We start from the raw sequence: 16,553 nt of genomic DNA, 5'->3' as shown, positions 1-16,553 counted from the left end.
GAACATGTGTTTACAAACCTGCTTATTCCCTAGGTTCCTTTTATTGTCTATTTAAGTTAAATTAATTGGCTGAGATTCAATATTATTTTTAGAATTTTAAGTGTAGTAGAACAAAGATATAAGTATTGAGTGGTTATTTCTGTGGAAAATTAAAAATTATAGCTACTATTTTTACCAAATACCACCAGTAGTCTTATTTTTAGAAGTTAAATTTCCCCTTAGAAGCAATATTTGAAGAAAGAAATATAATTCAAGCACTATTTTTATCTCAACATCAAAACAGAATGGGACAAATCCTAGGAGAATTAAAGAACTATTAGCACATGTCTAACAAAGGGGGCTGGTTGAAGACCTGTGGCCCACTGGAAAGTCTGTGGATTTTCCAATGTAGAAATGTGGTCAGTGTCCTGATCATTGAAATTAGAGGAACATGCACAAAGGAAAACCATCGATGACCTCTTTGTCACACGCAGTTTCTACTTCTCCTGAAAGAGGTAGAAGAGCTTCTTGCATGCAGCAAGAATGCCAGCAAGCATCGGTAAGCCTGACATGAGGCCAAGAAAAGAGGAAACGGCCCCTCCAAGATCCAGTGGTGGGGAAATATATACCCTGAACATGCCGCCTATTTGATTTCTTCATCTGGCAACTCTATTTTGGCAAATTATGATGTCGGAATATGTTCTCCTTGCTAATAGAATATCAGTGTGCAGAATCTTTAAAACCTGTGAATATACTGTCTGGGGTACATTCTTCCCGCATCTGTCAGAAAGCTCCATCTGTTTCACGCTGCCACAGGCACTGTCCAGTTCCCGCTCAGCTCCCTCCCTACACACCAGTTTCTTCTTGCCTGCCTTTCGGCATTTCGCCACCTCCCACACCACACACACCTAATTAATTCCACGTGGCTCTGATGATTCCTCCACATTGTCTTCATCTGACCGTGTAGCTTCTCTACTTGCTAATCCTAAAATTATCTTTGGAAAATCCCATTTGACTCAGAATAGCCTCATTAAAGAATTTAAGACAATTTTCTAAATGTGTTTTACAGAACGGAATAGGAAGGAATATGCATATTAACTTTGACAAGTAATGCGTTAGAACTCTCTTACCGCATGCTTCACTAGTGCATAGAGCCCGAAAAGCTATAAGCCAAAACATAAATTGTACATATAACGAAATCTTAATATAAAATAGCATGAAAGCAGGTATTAGCCTGTCTCCCAAAAGCTATGTAAAGCGGATGAACGGTCTATAAATGAAATGATAGAATTATAATCATGAACAGTTGTCATTATCTGGAGATAAAATACAGAGCTCCATTTTTGGCTTTGCTACTAACAGATCATATACAAGTCAATTAACCTCTGTAAAACATGACTTGCTACCTTTCTATTTCACACCAGGGTTTTGAAAATTTGGATGAATATGAATTAGTATAGCTTTGTTTATTAAGTGGCTAAGAACCAAAAAAAAAAAAATTGAGAATAGAAAATGTAACAATGTTAGGGTGACTGAGTGGCTCAGTCATCCAACTTCAGCTCAGGTCATGATCTCCTGGTTCACGAGTTTGAGTCCCACATCGGGCTCTGTGCTAACAGCTCGGAGACTGGAGCCTGTTTCAGATTCTGTGTCTCCTTCTCTCTCTGCCCCTTCCCTGTTCACGCTCTGTCTCTCCCTCTCTCTCAAAAAATAAACATTAAAAAAAATTTAAAAATATATAACAATGCATGCCCAGGTGTGATAATCAAACATATGGCACCATTGGTATTTTTTAAGGGTATTTATTGATTGCAGAATTTCTTTTATTTGTTGTGCTTTTTTGTTTTGTTGTTTTTGTTATTTGTTAGAGCAGCTCTTTTAAAAATAACTGTACCTTTATTAACATATCACATTAAATACTAAAAATGTTGAATTTAAATAAATAGGGCAGGAAAATAAATTTTTACCTCAAAGAACAAGCATTGATTTACTTTTGTAGTTAAACCCATCTATTGATATAAATTGCTTAGCAGGAAACATATGTTGTGTTTAAAACTGATCTTACATTTAGAAATTTGAGCTGAGCTACCCTGAACCTTTTATCTAGGTTAACTTTTATTCTTCAAAGTTGTAAATGGTTTCTTTCAACATGTACATTCAAGGTTACCGGATACAAAAGTAAGACATCAGTATTATATTTTCTTCTACACTAGAATAAATAGGGTGTTGGGGGAAGGATATTTATTTTAAAATATAAAACTTTAATTAAAGGTGACCATAAAAGCTTTACTTAGAATCATTTGCAGAACATTATTCAATGTTGCCACCTTCAGGACATATTTAAAATAGCAATGAAGAGGGTAGGATTAAAGATATTCTTTCCATGAATAAACAAATATTCGGCCTACAACAACGATGCAAGGTTGACTACTTAGACATTTTAAGGCATCTGAACATCTGACTTTTAAGTTATTCTCATATTCAAATGGCCCAAGATTTCAAGTAGAACATACCCTTCTAATAATCACCCACTGACAGATATTTAAGAAACACTGGTTGATTTTTACTATGTCTTAGACACTGTGCTAGATGTTAAAGATTAAAAAAAAAATGACTAAGACATATCAGCTACACTCAAGGAGCCCACATTCTGGAAGGGGAGTCAATATAAAAATTGGATATTCCAATTTGTGGTAAATGTTCTGATGGAATGTAAACAGACTGTTACAGAAAAAGAGAAACTAAATGCCTCTCACTCCAGAGGATAAAAAAGAGCCAGTGAGAAAGGCATGGATGGAGGTGATGACTGAGCTTAGTCTGTTATCATAATAACTTTGAAATAATTTGGATTGTTTCCCCTTTTCTTCTTTCTATTAAAACAAATGGAGAAAGAGAAATGAATCTTTATAAAAAATGTTTGTTTATTTTGAGATAAAGGGAGAGAGAGAGCGGGAGAGAGGCAGAGAGAGAGGGAGAAAGAGAATCCCAAGCACAGAGCCTGATATGGGGCTCAGTCACAGGAACTGCAAGATCATGATCTGAGCTGAAATCAAGTCAGACTCTTAACCAACTGAGCCACCTAAGTGCCCCAAAAAGAAAGAATTCTTAAGAACAGAACAAATATCATGTCTACTGGTATGTACAGAAAATGGATATTATTTGCTGAAATGTTATTTCATAAGTCACATAGATATTCTTACTTTTTAATTTCCTTTTTTTACTCTTTAAGAAATTTCTGAGTCTTCATGGAGCAATTCTGGGGGGGTAAATATTATGTCATTTCTCCTGCTCATATTCTAGGTGTGAGCAATACAACAGGATTGCAGGTAGTTGTGTTATTGATTGGCAGATACAGTCTTTTTCAAACGCTCCATGAACAGAAAAAAAAAAAAAAAAGGAAAAGAATAGAAAAGGAAAAGAAAAGAAAAGAAAACGCAGTATGGTGTCAGTGTTCCTCCCATCATAAGAAAAACTTTTTTCAATCAGTTTAATATTTCCATTCCTACTGTCCCACTTTTCCACATAAATGTCCTCTGAAACAACTTTTCTTAAATTTATTTTTATTTTTGAGGTGGGTAGGAGCAGAGAGAGAGAGAGAGAGAGAGAGAATTCCAAGTAGGTTCCACACTGTCAGTGCAGAGCCTGATGCTGGGCTCAAACTCACTAACTGAGATCATGACCTGAGCCGATATCAAGAATCGGATACTTAACCAACTGAGCCATCCAGTCACTCCTGAAACAGCTTTCAATTTAAGTGTGTTACTGTTGTTATACATATGCATATATGAGATGTGTCTGTAAGGCAGTAAGATTATGAGGCCTATGAAGCCAGTCGGATGTGCTCTACCTGAAAATTTCCTATATCTCCATGACCCAAGGAGGATTTTGGTCTGCTCTTGACTGTAATAATTTCTTAAAAATGCCACTGTAGGATTTTTAAATAAAAATTATCATTATCACTACTACTATTGGAAATGGGATTATTTCAATCAGAGAAAATGAAATAGCAATGTTGATTGAAGGCATTACATTGACAGATAGGAACTTAAACTCACTATAGAAAACAAAGAGCCCAAGTAAAAGCAATTTATACTCAAGTTTAAATTTGAAAGAGAAAGAAAAAACAGGGTACGGTGTTGAATAATGTCTCATTTTTGTAGAATAACAGAAAAAAATCAAAATCTGAATTTAAAAAATATGAATAAAATTGTTCATATCTTTCCTGATAAAAGATCACCCAGGTGTGCTAATGGGAACACAGGAACAGGTTATTTTTAAATAACATACCAAACTTTATTCAAGTTCTAATACCCTCACAAAAAATTTTAGTTGCACATGTCAGCAAACAATTCTCCTCCCGAGGTACTTTTTCTCCTGGATATAGTTGTCTTCTATGTAGCCACATCTTTCCTTCCACAAACATTCGTCATGGAGATAGGTTGTGCTCCAGTTCTTTATGACAAAAAATGCAAACAATTTAACCTTAAACATCTGGGGGTGTTTTTGAACCAGAAAGTACAAAAAACATCTTCACAATAACGTCTATCACTTTTCTAGTGAGAAATCATAGTTTCAGGATTGAATGGGTGATTGCATATGTGGTTTCAAATGTGAATGTTTTAGTACGGTAATTTTTTTTAAAGGAGCTGACAAGAGATTTCCTTCTCTTTATGTTGCCAAAATTATATAATAGATAAGATACATGCAGGGTAGATAGATGATAGATAAACAGATCAATCAGTCAATACGCTGGCCATGATTTTATAAAATGAAGGAATTTTTGATAAATTTTGACAAAAAAGTTGAAAGTATGTGATCTTAAATTAAGAACATTATATGATATTAGATAAAATGATCTTCGTTTAAAACTCCCTGCATTCTTTTTATTTTCTACTCATTTCACCACAGAGCAACAAAAACTTCCTAATAGATAGGCTCTGGTCTGTGTCAAACCCATGAGAACAACAATCTATTTCAACTCTCATTCCTCCCTGGTGAGGGTTCATCTAATATTTCTGTTTACATTACATTTGTACTTATAACCGTTTCCAATTTTAATTCATGGAAAATGCTTAATTTTTAAAAACTGACAGCTTAAAGTTATTTTAATTCTTTTCCATGTTTGCCCTCAAAAATAGCTTAAGTCTCAGTCAAACACTCAATCATATATGTTTAAAATCAGTGAACTTCAGTTTGTCTATTTGAAAAATAGAAATAGGATTCACTCATTCATTCAGAAACAAGATGCAGATATACATATAGAGTGCAATGACATAATTTCTATCCTCAAGATTATGTGAAGAAAATTATATCTCAGGTATTTAGATGGATGAAATGTGATAAGATTTAAGAAGAATTTTGCATCAATTCTGATTCAAAATTATATAATTAATATTGCACAAAACATATGTAACAATATGGCCAACAACCTTAAAACACTTGCTATATTCTCTGAAGCTTGGTTGCCAGTTAAAGCCAAGGAAAGCATAAGTACATTTCCTGCTCCCTCCTTCTGTCCCTGTTTCTGACATGTATGCAGAAACAAGAGTCTTTAGATTCCAGGACTGTCTCTTTTTTCTCCCCTACAGTTACAGTTCACTCTGGTGAGGTGCTGTTGAAGTATCTTATGCACACAAAGTCACCACCCCTGTTTTTGGACTTTCATCTGTTGACATCATCTCCTGATACTCACAAGGCTCCTGTTACCATGTCAGCTCACCAGAGCCCCATTGTGTTCTCACAAAATGAGGTGAATCCCACCCCACCCTGATCTACCAGTTACTTGGGCCCCCAAACATGGCTTTCTACTCAGCCAAAGTCTTCAGAACATTAACAAAGCAGCTCATTATAAATTAATATATCATTATATATTATATTACACATACAGAAAGGTGTACACAGCATATATGAGCAGTTTGAAAATAAAAAATATATATACCAGTTGCCCACTGGGCTGGTTTCCCAGTTATGGAATCTGTTGGGCCTGCTCTGGCTACTCACCTGCCCATTAGGAAAGGAGTTCCAGGAACCACGGGAGCACGAGCACATGAAGCCCTAGTGCCCACTTCTTTGAACACCTAGGACCCCACAATTCCTTGCCCAGATGTCCCTGACCTTGCTTCTGAAGCCTGATCTGACTCTTTCCCAGGTCAGATACTACCAGGATGTGTCACTCTAAACCCCAGGAGTGTTCAAGAGACAGATACTTAGGGGAGGTGTGGGCAAAGCTTAACTAGAAGTGTTGCGATACCCTTTGCAATGCACAGACCTTAGGGGGGACCAGAACTGAGTGGGCCACTATTGGGATGAGCCAGAGGCCATGGGTCTACAGTCTAACTTTTTCTACATCATTATGTTAGAGCATAGAATTCCTAAATTCAAACCTTCCTTTTGGATCACGAAGAAGATATATGTTTCAAGTTAGGAATAAGCAGCAATTTTGCTTAATGGTTTGATAATCTTGATACTGTTAGGGAATAAATAGGCATGCACAATTGATGTTTACTAAACATGGATGAGTCTCTTAATAATTAAGCTGACTGAAAATGCCAGGTAAACAAAATGAGTAGATACTGTATGACCCCATTTATTTAAAATTCTAGGCTTTCATTTTTCTTGAGTGAATTCCTAGTAGTGGAATGGCTGGATCATCTGGCATGTATGTGTTAAGTTTTTGAGAAAATGCCATGTTGTTTCCCAAAGTAGTTGTATCCTTTCGTGTTCCCACTAGCAGTGTATAAAAGTTCTAATGCCAGTTCTTTCATGTCCTTGACAACATTTGGCATGACTAGTCATTTCATTTTAGTTATTTTACTAGATGTGTAATGGGATGTTGTTGTGGTTTTAATTTGAATTTCTCTAATTACTAATGATGTTGAGTATCTTTGCACATGGTACAACACTGAGAAAAAGTGGTGAATCATTTTGCATTTATTTAGATTTTTATTATGGTCCAGAATAAAATGTATCTTCTTAAAAAGTTCTGTGTCCACACACAGAAAAAAGTGTGTATTCTGTTGTTGTTATGTAGAGTGTTCTATCATGTCACATTAGGTCAAAATGGCTGATAGTGCCATTGAAATATTCTATATGCCTAGTGATTTTTGTTCTCCTTATCCTACCAATTATTGATAATGGAGTATTGAAATATATCTTTAGAAGTGTAGATTTGTATATTTATTTTTGTAGTCCTGTTAGCTTTTTCTTCATTTTTTTGAAACCTGTTTTCTTGTTTGTTTTTGTCCATAAAAGTTTAGAATTGTTAAAAACCTCCTGATGAAGTCATCCCTTTATCATTGTTGAATGGCTGTTTTAATCCTTGGTAATACTAATGCTTTGAAATATACTTTTCCCAATATTTAATTTAGCCACTTAAGCTATATATATATATATATATGAAATGTGAGGTATATATAGGTCTTATCCTTTTACTTTTAATGTATTTGGTTTCTTTTTATTTGAAGCATGTAAGTACATTTCTTATAGCACCTAATTATGCTCTTTAAAAAAAATCCAATCTGGGGTGCCTGGGTGGCTAAGTTGGTTAAGAGTCTGACTTCACTTCAGGTCATGATATCACAGTTCATGAGTTTGAGCCCCGCATCGGGCTCTGTGCTGACAGCTCGAAGCCTGGAGCCTGCTTCTGATTCTGTGTCTCCCTCTCTCTCTGCCCCTCTCCTGCTCATGCTCTGTCCCTCTCTGTCTCTCAAAAATAAATAAACATTGAAAAAGTTAAAAAGAAAAATCTGATCTGACAATCTCTGTCTCCTAGTTGGAATATTTAGACCATTTGGTATATTTGGTATGTTGTTATTGACATGATGAGAGTTAAATCTATCATATTGCTCTTTGTTTTCTATTTGTACTATATGTTTTTAATTTACCTTTTCTCTTTTTCTGCCTGCTTTCAGATTAATTAAATATTTGTATTACTGTATTTTTTTTAAATTTTTTTAACGTTTATTTATTTTTGAGACAGAGAGAGACAACGCATGAATGGGGGAGGGGCAGAGAGAGAGGGAGACACAGAATCGGAAGCAGGCTCCAGGCTCCGAGCCATCAGCCCAGAGCCCGACGCGGGGCTCGAACTCGCAGACCGCGAGATCGTGACCTGAGCTGAAGTCGGACACTTAACCGACTGAGCCACCCAGGCGCCCCTGTATTACTGTATTTTATCTGTTAGTTTATAAGTTAGTATCTTTGTTTTGTTAATTTGTGGATGCTTTAAGGTTTATTGCATATATCATTAACTGATCACACTCTAGTGATATTATACTACTTGATATATAGCATAAAAATCTTAAAATATTATACTTCTTTATCCATTATATTCCTGATGACTGTTGCTCAAATTCTATATGTGGCACATGAAAAATTTTAGAGATAAATTAGGACTCTGAGTGTTAAATTCTTCCAGAGATATTTAGGCTAGGGGAATACCTCCTTAACCCAATCTGAATTTGAGCTGATCAGAAGTTGGTTTGAAGGTAGGTTTTGATCTATTTCTGGTTTGCTCTTACTCTTTGAGAACAAACTTTTAGGGGTCTCACTTAAATGCCTGGGAAGCTTATCAAGGCCTTTATTCCTTAGTGAACTCTAACTTATGAATATTGACTCCTTAGCCTGAAGGAACAAGAAAATCTTTGCTCAGTTTCTTAGTCCCTTGGCTTAAGAATTCACAATTTGTCAGGAGAAAGATGATGGCAAACATCAGAAACATCTCACTGTGCTTCCCTTCTTTTGAGAATCCTGAACCATCAAGTCCTCACTACCTTAATAGTTTGCCAGTGTTTCCAAACTGAAGACATACTTTTGTTATGTTTTGTGTTGTATCTAGATTTTCTCTAGATGTTCTAATTGCGCTCAGCTGGAGGATTGGTCTATTGAAAGCTAAATTTCTGTGACCAAAAGCAGATGTCTCCTTTGTTCTGAAATTTCCCAATGACTTTCATATGTCATCCATTATTCTGACTACTCAGTAGCCATTTCAATATGGAAATTCATAGCATTCCATTCTGAAAGTTTTCTTGAATAATTTTTTATAACAAAATCCTCTCCAGTTTCTATGTTTTCTTTTTTTTGAATTACCCATTACTCAGATATTGACATCCTGAGTAGTTCTCATAGTTTTCTTATCTTTTCTGTCGTTTCAATCCCCATCTCATTCCAGAGACCATCTGTTGAAATTTCTTCAGTTAGTAGAGCTTCAGATTTCAGTTGAATATGTAAAGTGGGGGAATGTAGGGATATAATTTCTTTCTTCTTATGTATGCTCGGGGAAATGTCTTTAACTTTCTTTTTTGAGCTCTTCTTTTGCATCGTTTTCATTTCTACTATTTTAAAAATTAATATCCAAGGGGTTTTTCCCTTTGGATTTTTTAAGCCATCTTTATTTGGTCCATCAATGTATTAATTGTCTTGTCTCTCTAAAAATATTGCTAATAGTTGTTCTTTTTCAGTTTTCTTCCCCCTGCTAATTTGATGTGTATGCGTGTATGTGTGTGTGTATGCACATATTTCAATATTCTATGAGAAGCCTTAATTCAGAGATATTATAATACTTGGCTTATAACAAAAAATGAGAGAGTTAAAAAGCTGATTGGTGGTTTTGTCATCTGTCAACTTTTGACCTTTAATAAAGTGTAGATAAGCATGTAAGTCATTGTCTAAACTCTTGAGATTAAGGAGGCACTGTTTATACTATACCAATATTACAAATATAAATTAAGATTGTGCCAGACAAATCAAGATGTATGTTGATCCATTTATTAGAGAACTCTACATCTTTAAGTACCTTTTTCGAGACTGGTGAAATTCCCTACACAACAATCTTTAAAACTTTTTGCCTGTATTCAAAGATAGAGGTAAGAAAAGTGGACTGAGGATTCTCTATATTCCCATTCAGTATGTTTAAAAAAATTAATTTCCCTGTTTTTGAAATGGGACCCACAACCTCAATTCTGTATCATGCCCTAATACTCAGCTTAAATCATGTCTGTTGAATTTTCTCTAGTGAAGCATCAGATTTCTGTTTGGGTGTGTTAAGTGGGAGAATATATGTATCTAACTTTTCAAGTAGTTTTCACCCCAGTTTTCCATATTTTAACTCATGTCCAATTAATTCCCAGTCCCACAGGACTTGCTGTCTCAGTAGCTGAGGCTTTTGATTATTCTTTAGTGAGAATCCGGGTGATTTTACTTTTCTTTATTGCCATCATGGGATTTGGTTTTATTTGGATGCTAAGTCAATTGACACTCCTCCATCTACATTTTCTAGATTTCAAAATTTTGTCTCTGCCCCTATACTTTTGTACTTGTTACTTTATGTGTTTAAAAAATGTCTTCACTGTAGTTTTAGTGGATTTTAAGAGGGAGAAAAATTTTATGTGTATTCAGTCTATGACATTAATTTCAAAATGTTCTTTTTATTTTTGCTGCTGACTCTACTTCTCAGAATCTGGATATAAATTTGAGAGAGATAGAACAGACGGCAATCTGACTAAGAAACAGAGTAGAATTCCTTATTAAAATATTCATAACCTTTTGACCTTAAGGCATTTCTTTTGGACCCATTTTGCCCTCCTTTTAAAAGCAGTCTTTTCTCAAGTATTTATCTGACATCTTGATCAAGCCATCCTTTTATAGGTGTACCTCACACATCCTCCAGTCTTGTAAGATTTTAGGATAAACACAGTTTAGACTAGAGAAAAGATCTTTGCTTATTTTAAGAATGCTGTTATATCTATAATCAGGTGATTATCTCAAAGAAAATCACTAATTCAGCAAATATTTACTTAAGGTTTCCTATATGGAAAGCATTGCATTGGGTCTTCATAATTCACAGGGTTATTTCATATATTAGCAAGTGAATGAATTACCATAAAGCTAAGAATTAATTGGAGACAAGTGCATCTAAGCATTAGAGCCAGAGGGACCTCAGGGACTATGTACTCTTCATTCTGTAGGTAAAAAAACTGAAATACTGAATGGTTTAATGATTCAAAGAGCTGCACCCTTATTGGGGATTAATGAAGTGTCCTAGGGGATTTCTACTCTGGCCAACCCAAATTGAGAGTCAATGGAGTAATTTGGGAAATTTCTACATTAAACTAGAAAATCAATTGCCTATGGTATATTAGCTAGCATCTTGGGTAAAATATAATCCTTATGTTCAAGTGAGTTATCAAATCAATTTTGAACCCACTCCAAATGCATTGGCCTCTAAGCTCCTGCAGTCAGTACTGTAATAGCACAAGTCCTGCTGTATTAGCCAAAGTGCAAACGCCCATTTAAAAATTACTCATCCTTAGTGAAAATGGCCAAATGTTGAAAGTTATGCTATACATTACACATGCATAGAATTTTACTGCAATTTGGTCTGATTGAAGATTTAGGTAAGACTATTCTGCTTTTCTCTTGTAATCTTTAAGTCAATAAGTTTTATACTACATAATATTCATCTGTCTTCTTAAGATCATCTTCTAGTACTTTATACATTGTTGGATGGTCACAGGAACAAAAGTATGTCACCATTCAGAGAGATGCTTCAGTGCCCCAAATAGTAACTTCATTAATGTATGGACAAATGCATACTATCAAGGAGGAGTGTTGTACAGGATACACTGACACTGGTGTAGTGAATTGGAATTAGACAGTCCCTAGGTCACTTTCTAATTTAAGTTATTAATTTTTCAAATAATGTTACAGTGTAAATCAATATTTTCAAAGCTTAGAAAAAAATATAAGAATGTGTTCTTCATTGATGCTTCATTAAGATGTATTTACAGATATATTACTCTAGCATCTACTTATTTTATATTTAAACCATCATAATAAATTTATATTATACCTAGATAATGAAATATGTGCTGTATACCTATACAGCATAAATGTATTCATAGTAATGCTACTTTAAGGCAAATATTGCTACAGCACACAAACATATATACCATATATATATAAATATTATATGTATATATATATATACATATATATATATATATATATATATATATATATACCATATTCATACAAAGAAAAATAAGTTCTGATGAAGTTGGATTAATAAATCAATGTGATGATATTTTTGGAGGAAAGAAGTATCTCAGAGAATGTTTATTCTCTCCAGGGTACCTAGGCATAGAATGAGGAGGCTTCAATTTGTTTGTAAAAGCAAAACCACTCACTTTAGAGTAAAGACCATTACACACTGAGAAGTGAATCCCTTGAGTGCACTCCACAAAGTCAAACCCTCATGGCTGACAGGTTGGTAGATTCCAAGTCAGCATGATGCAGGAGCTTAGTGACCTTTAATTCCACAGACACAAAGGACTTCTATCTAGTTTCCTAACTCCATGGCTTTCAGAAATGAATGCTTGAGTACCCTTCTTTGTGCCTCAGCTGCAATCAGAGTCATTTTATGCCCCTAGAATACAGTTTTAGGTTGATTGAACACATAGTAAAAATACCCCAGATGTTTCCATTGTGATAGCTAAGAAACAGTTGACAAGTGCCTTTTAAATTGCTTTTTGCCACACTGAAAGTTTTGAGATATCTGTCCTTATCTTATGATAAAGTATCATAGTTTATGAAACACACAACAATCAATCCATAAATGTTAGTGAATTTGTTAGTTAAATGTCATGTACAAATTGTTCAACTAGACTCTGAGCAGGATGAAGTGCCATTTAAGGGATAAGACAAAGGAAAATAGAATTAATATCACAAGGCCTTAAAGGCATTAAGTGGCTGGTAGTTGCTCAGTAAAAGAAGACAGAAAAGAAGCAGTCTAAAAGATTGAATGGGATAAAGGACTTGAGTTGTGCTTTCCACAGAGGAAGAATACCATTAACAAGGGAAGCAGAGGTGAGAAAATACAAGGGGTTTTTTTGATGGTCAGAGAATGAAGGAAAGGTAAAGTGAACAGTCAAGAGGGAGAGGACCTGAGCCTCCAAGTGTTGAAACAGTACAAGATAAGAACAAAAAGGAGCTGTGATCTGTATTGGCATGTTCCGGCCACACACAGAGGTTTGGACATCTTTTGGCAGGTAATGTGACACCATTAAAAGGTTTCCAAAGAAAATTTAAGACATGATCATACTTTAGTTCTGTACAGCAAGGAGGTGACAGGAAAGAATAAAAAGAGGAAGTCCATCTAGAAGCCCTTGCAGCAGCCTAGCTCCCCAGGAACAAGGGTCTAAACCAGCAACAGTGAAATCAGGAGCACAGATGAGGCGTGTGTGAAGACACCCAAAGTTGTTGGCTAATGGCATTGTGAGAAACCAGGGAAAATTTAAATTGAAGATGACAATGGGATATTAAATCTTACAAATTTAGAGAAAACATAATTCAAAAAAGAAACCCCACAGTGCCTGGGTGGCTCATTGGGTTGAGCGTCAGACTCTTGATTTCAGCTTAGGTTATGATCTCACGGTTCATGAGATCGCGCCCCACACTGGGCTTTGTGCTGACAACACAGAGCCTGCTTGGAATTCAATCTCTCCCTCTCTCTCTGCTCCTGCCCCTGCTCACAGTCTCTCTCTTCACAAAATAAATAAAATAAACTTAAAAAAGAAAAAAGAAAAAACTTTAGAAAAAGCTATGTAAAATAATGTTTACAATTGTAAGCACTGGAATGTAAATTATTTGAATTTAAATTGCAGCTCCACTACTGATCAAATTTGTGATCTTAAAGAACAGACATCTCTGTGCTTCAATCTCCCCATCTGTAAGAGAGCTCATTAAGTATCTACCGCAAAGGGATGGCATGAACACAAAATGATATTATGGATGCAAATAAGTGTTGCCTTGCATATGATAAATATAAAACACTATTATTAGTAATGTTACAATATTTCAAGCACAGGGGATTACTTTTATATATGTTGAGTTTGGGGTAATATTAACATCAAATAGGCAATTAGAATAGTGATCAGAACTCTGGTGGGAAGCAGGCAGGTGATATAGAATGTTGTTGTTTAAGCCCATAAATACTTGAAACTCTTAGAGTTAAGAAAAGAATAATAGAAGCCCCATTTTCTAGTCTCTGAGACCAAACCTGGACTTGTTGGGTGAGTCCCTGGTGCCTTGAAATGCCATATAAATTTGTGAATCACCAGGCCACAGATGATTTTACATCTAACCCAGGTTTCACCATCAGAGCTTTAAAACAAGAACTCAACATTGTTCTGAGATTGGAGAAATCTTTGAAAATCATGGTCAGTTGTACAAAAGTTCAACAACTAATGATAGACAAACGTGCAAATTGTCAAAGAGGAAGAATATTGTAATTTGAGAGCTATAAGCCTATAAATTTGGTGTTTATCCTCAGGAACTTTTACAAAAGTAATTAAATAGAGAATTATTAAACCTATAAAAAGATGTGAACATTAGGAGCCTGGGTAGATTCAGTAAGCAAATCCCAGACTAACATAATTTGAGGTTTTTAGGAAAGTTGTCCAGAAAGTTCACAAAGATTTTATAAATTTGGATATTTGAAAGAACTCACCAGAATACAAAGGGAGTATTCACATAAGGCTTTAATATAAAGGCAAAGGTTTTATGCAGTGCAGACAAGAAAGAGAGTGCAGGCAGGTACTGGAGATCCTTGAGACATCCCATGTGCAGGCTCCTAAAGGTCCTTATTAACATACCAAGGGGCTTCCTGTCCAGATTGAACCTTCAAGATCTGAGTAATGAATCTTGACCTCAGGAGATCTCAATTTATTAAGAGATAAACTCCCAGTAGATTCTTTTAGGCCTCTCTGGTCACAGAGATAAGCAAGGTAGGCTAACAGATTGTGTCAAATGAAACCAGTCGGTAAACATACTGGTCCTGGAAGTTACCAGAGTAGTTTCAGACTTTAAATCCCACTGCCCTTAACTCAACTAAGAATTAAAATCAGACATCTAGGCATCTCCAAAGATAAGGCTAGAATTTTCCAGCCCAGCTACAAATCAGCTCTATCCTACAAATAGATCAGAGGAGCTCATACACATGAGCTTTTCTAGTTACAATGAGAAATTTGATGTTGCATTATCTGGAACAATTATAAGCAAGATGGAGAAAAATAGATGAGATGATTAGGTTGATTTATAGTTGGAAGAGGAACTTACCCCAAAATATCAATTATCAGAGTAAAATCACTATATAAAGAGATTTCAATCTAAGTAAACATTATTTTATTTAAATGCGCGCGCACACACACACACTCTTCTTCTAAGCTTAGAACAATTTAGGAAATTATTGGACTTACTCTACCCTGTTGCAGTTTAAATGGCAATTGGTTTTACTTCTGGATATCACAATTACAAGATGACGGCAACATCTTTATTCTTGCCTAACTAGGCTAAACTAGGATTTTTTTTTTTATCAAGGAATCAGATCAGTTCTTTAATAAAATAGGTAACACAAAAGGACTTAAATGTATTACATATATTTTAATAATTTTTTAAATGTGCAAAATTCGGTAGACATGACAAAAGGCATAATGAAAAGTGTGTCTTCTTAACCAGTGTCCCTTATCACCTACACTTTCTCTCCCACCAGTGGCTATAGTTCTAGAGAGATTCCATGCATACACAATCAAATAAATCTTTTTAAATAATTTTAAACAAATGATCACATACTATACACAGTGTTCTGAATCCTACTTTCCGTTAACATTTCAGGACATCTGTGATAGTTTTCCATTATCAGTACATAATTGGTCTCATTCTTTTTATGGGTTGCATAATATTGCATTGTACAGATGTACTACACATAACAATACCTATTGATAGATTTTAGGAGGCTTAAAAACAGTAAAGATAATGTTGCAACAAACAACACTGTATAAAAATCATTTCACACATGTAATAATTAATTAATTAGAATTAATTAATGCAATAGGAAGTAATATATTGATTTTAGTAGAATTACTGGGTCAGAGGGAATGTGACTTTAGAATTCTGATATATATATTTCCAAATTGTTCTTGTCATTGGTTTTACCCTTTTACATGGTCATGTGCAAAGTACAGAAATATCCACTTTCCTTCATCTTGGCCCATGCAATGTGATGAAAATTTCTCTTTCTCAAAGTAGAAAATTGAATCTTGTTGTAGTTTCAATGCATACTTCCCATATTATGAGTCACATAGATCATATTTTCATATGTGTAAGTCACATTTGTTTCTCTCCTGTGTGACTTCTCTGCATCTTTTGCAGGTCTGGATGAACAATAAGAGGCAGGTGAGTAAAAGGGTAAACTGATCCAGGTGGTGACACAAGCACAAATGAAGGCAAAGTAAGTATGGTGCAAAAATCATAAATAAGATTAGAATTTTATAGCAGTAAATGGGGAAAAGAGTAGTGGTGAGAAATGAGGCTGAAGAGGATGACAAGCATCCTATCATGGAGAGTCTAGTGTATCTACTAACTAACCCTTAGATTTAGCTGAGATCTTTAATTATAAGAAACACCTGGGATCCTTTTAAAGTAGCATCTCAGGATGCTTTTCTCAGCATTCTACTTCTTCAGGATTAGGATAAGAACCATGGACCTGGTGCAAACTGTGGTCTATTAATGGATCTGAA

The 16,553-nt window shown here is 35.1% G+C and overlaps 1 long non-coding RNA gene across 1 annotated transcript; it reads right to left on the bottom strand.

The window, feature by feature from the left end:
- Positions 1–4,250: 4,250 nt before the first annotated feature.
- LOC122241474 lies at positions 4,251–5,618 on the bottom strand. Its single transcript, XR_006221643.1, has 2 exons — positions 5,409–5,618; positions 4,251–4,431 (listed from the first exon to the last, which is right to left on the bottom strand). It is a non-coding gene; the product is annotated as an uncharacterized LOC122241474 (long non-coding RNA).
- Positions 5,619–16,553: the final 10,935 nt, after the last annotated feature.

This window comes from Panthera tigris, chromosome C1 (genome assembly GCF_018350195.1).
Source record: "Panthera tigris isolate Pti1 chromosome C1, P.tigris_Pti1_mat1.1, whole genome shotgun sequence".
Taxonomy (NCBI): domain Eukaryota; kingdom Metazoa; phylum Chordata; class Mammalia; order Carnivora; family Felidae; genus Panthera; species Panthera tigris.
This window is presented reverse-complemented; position numbering and strand designations above follow the sequence as displayed.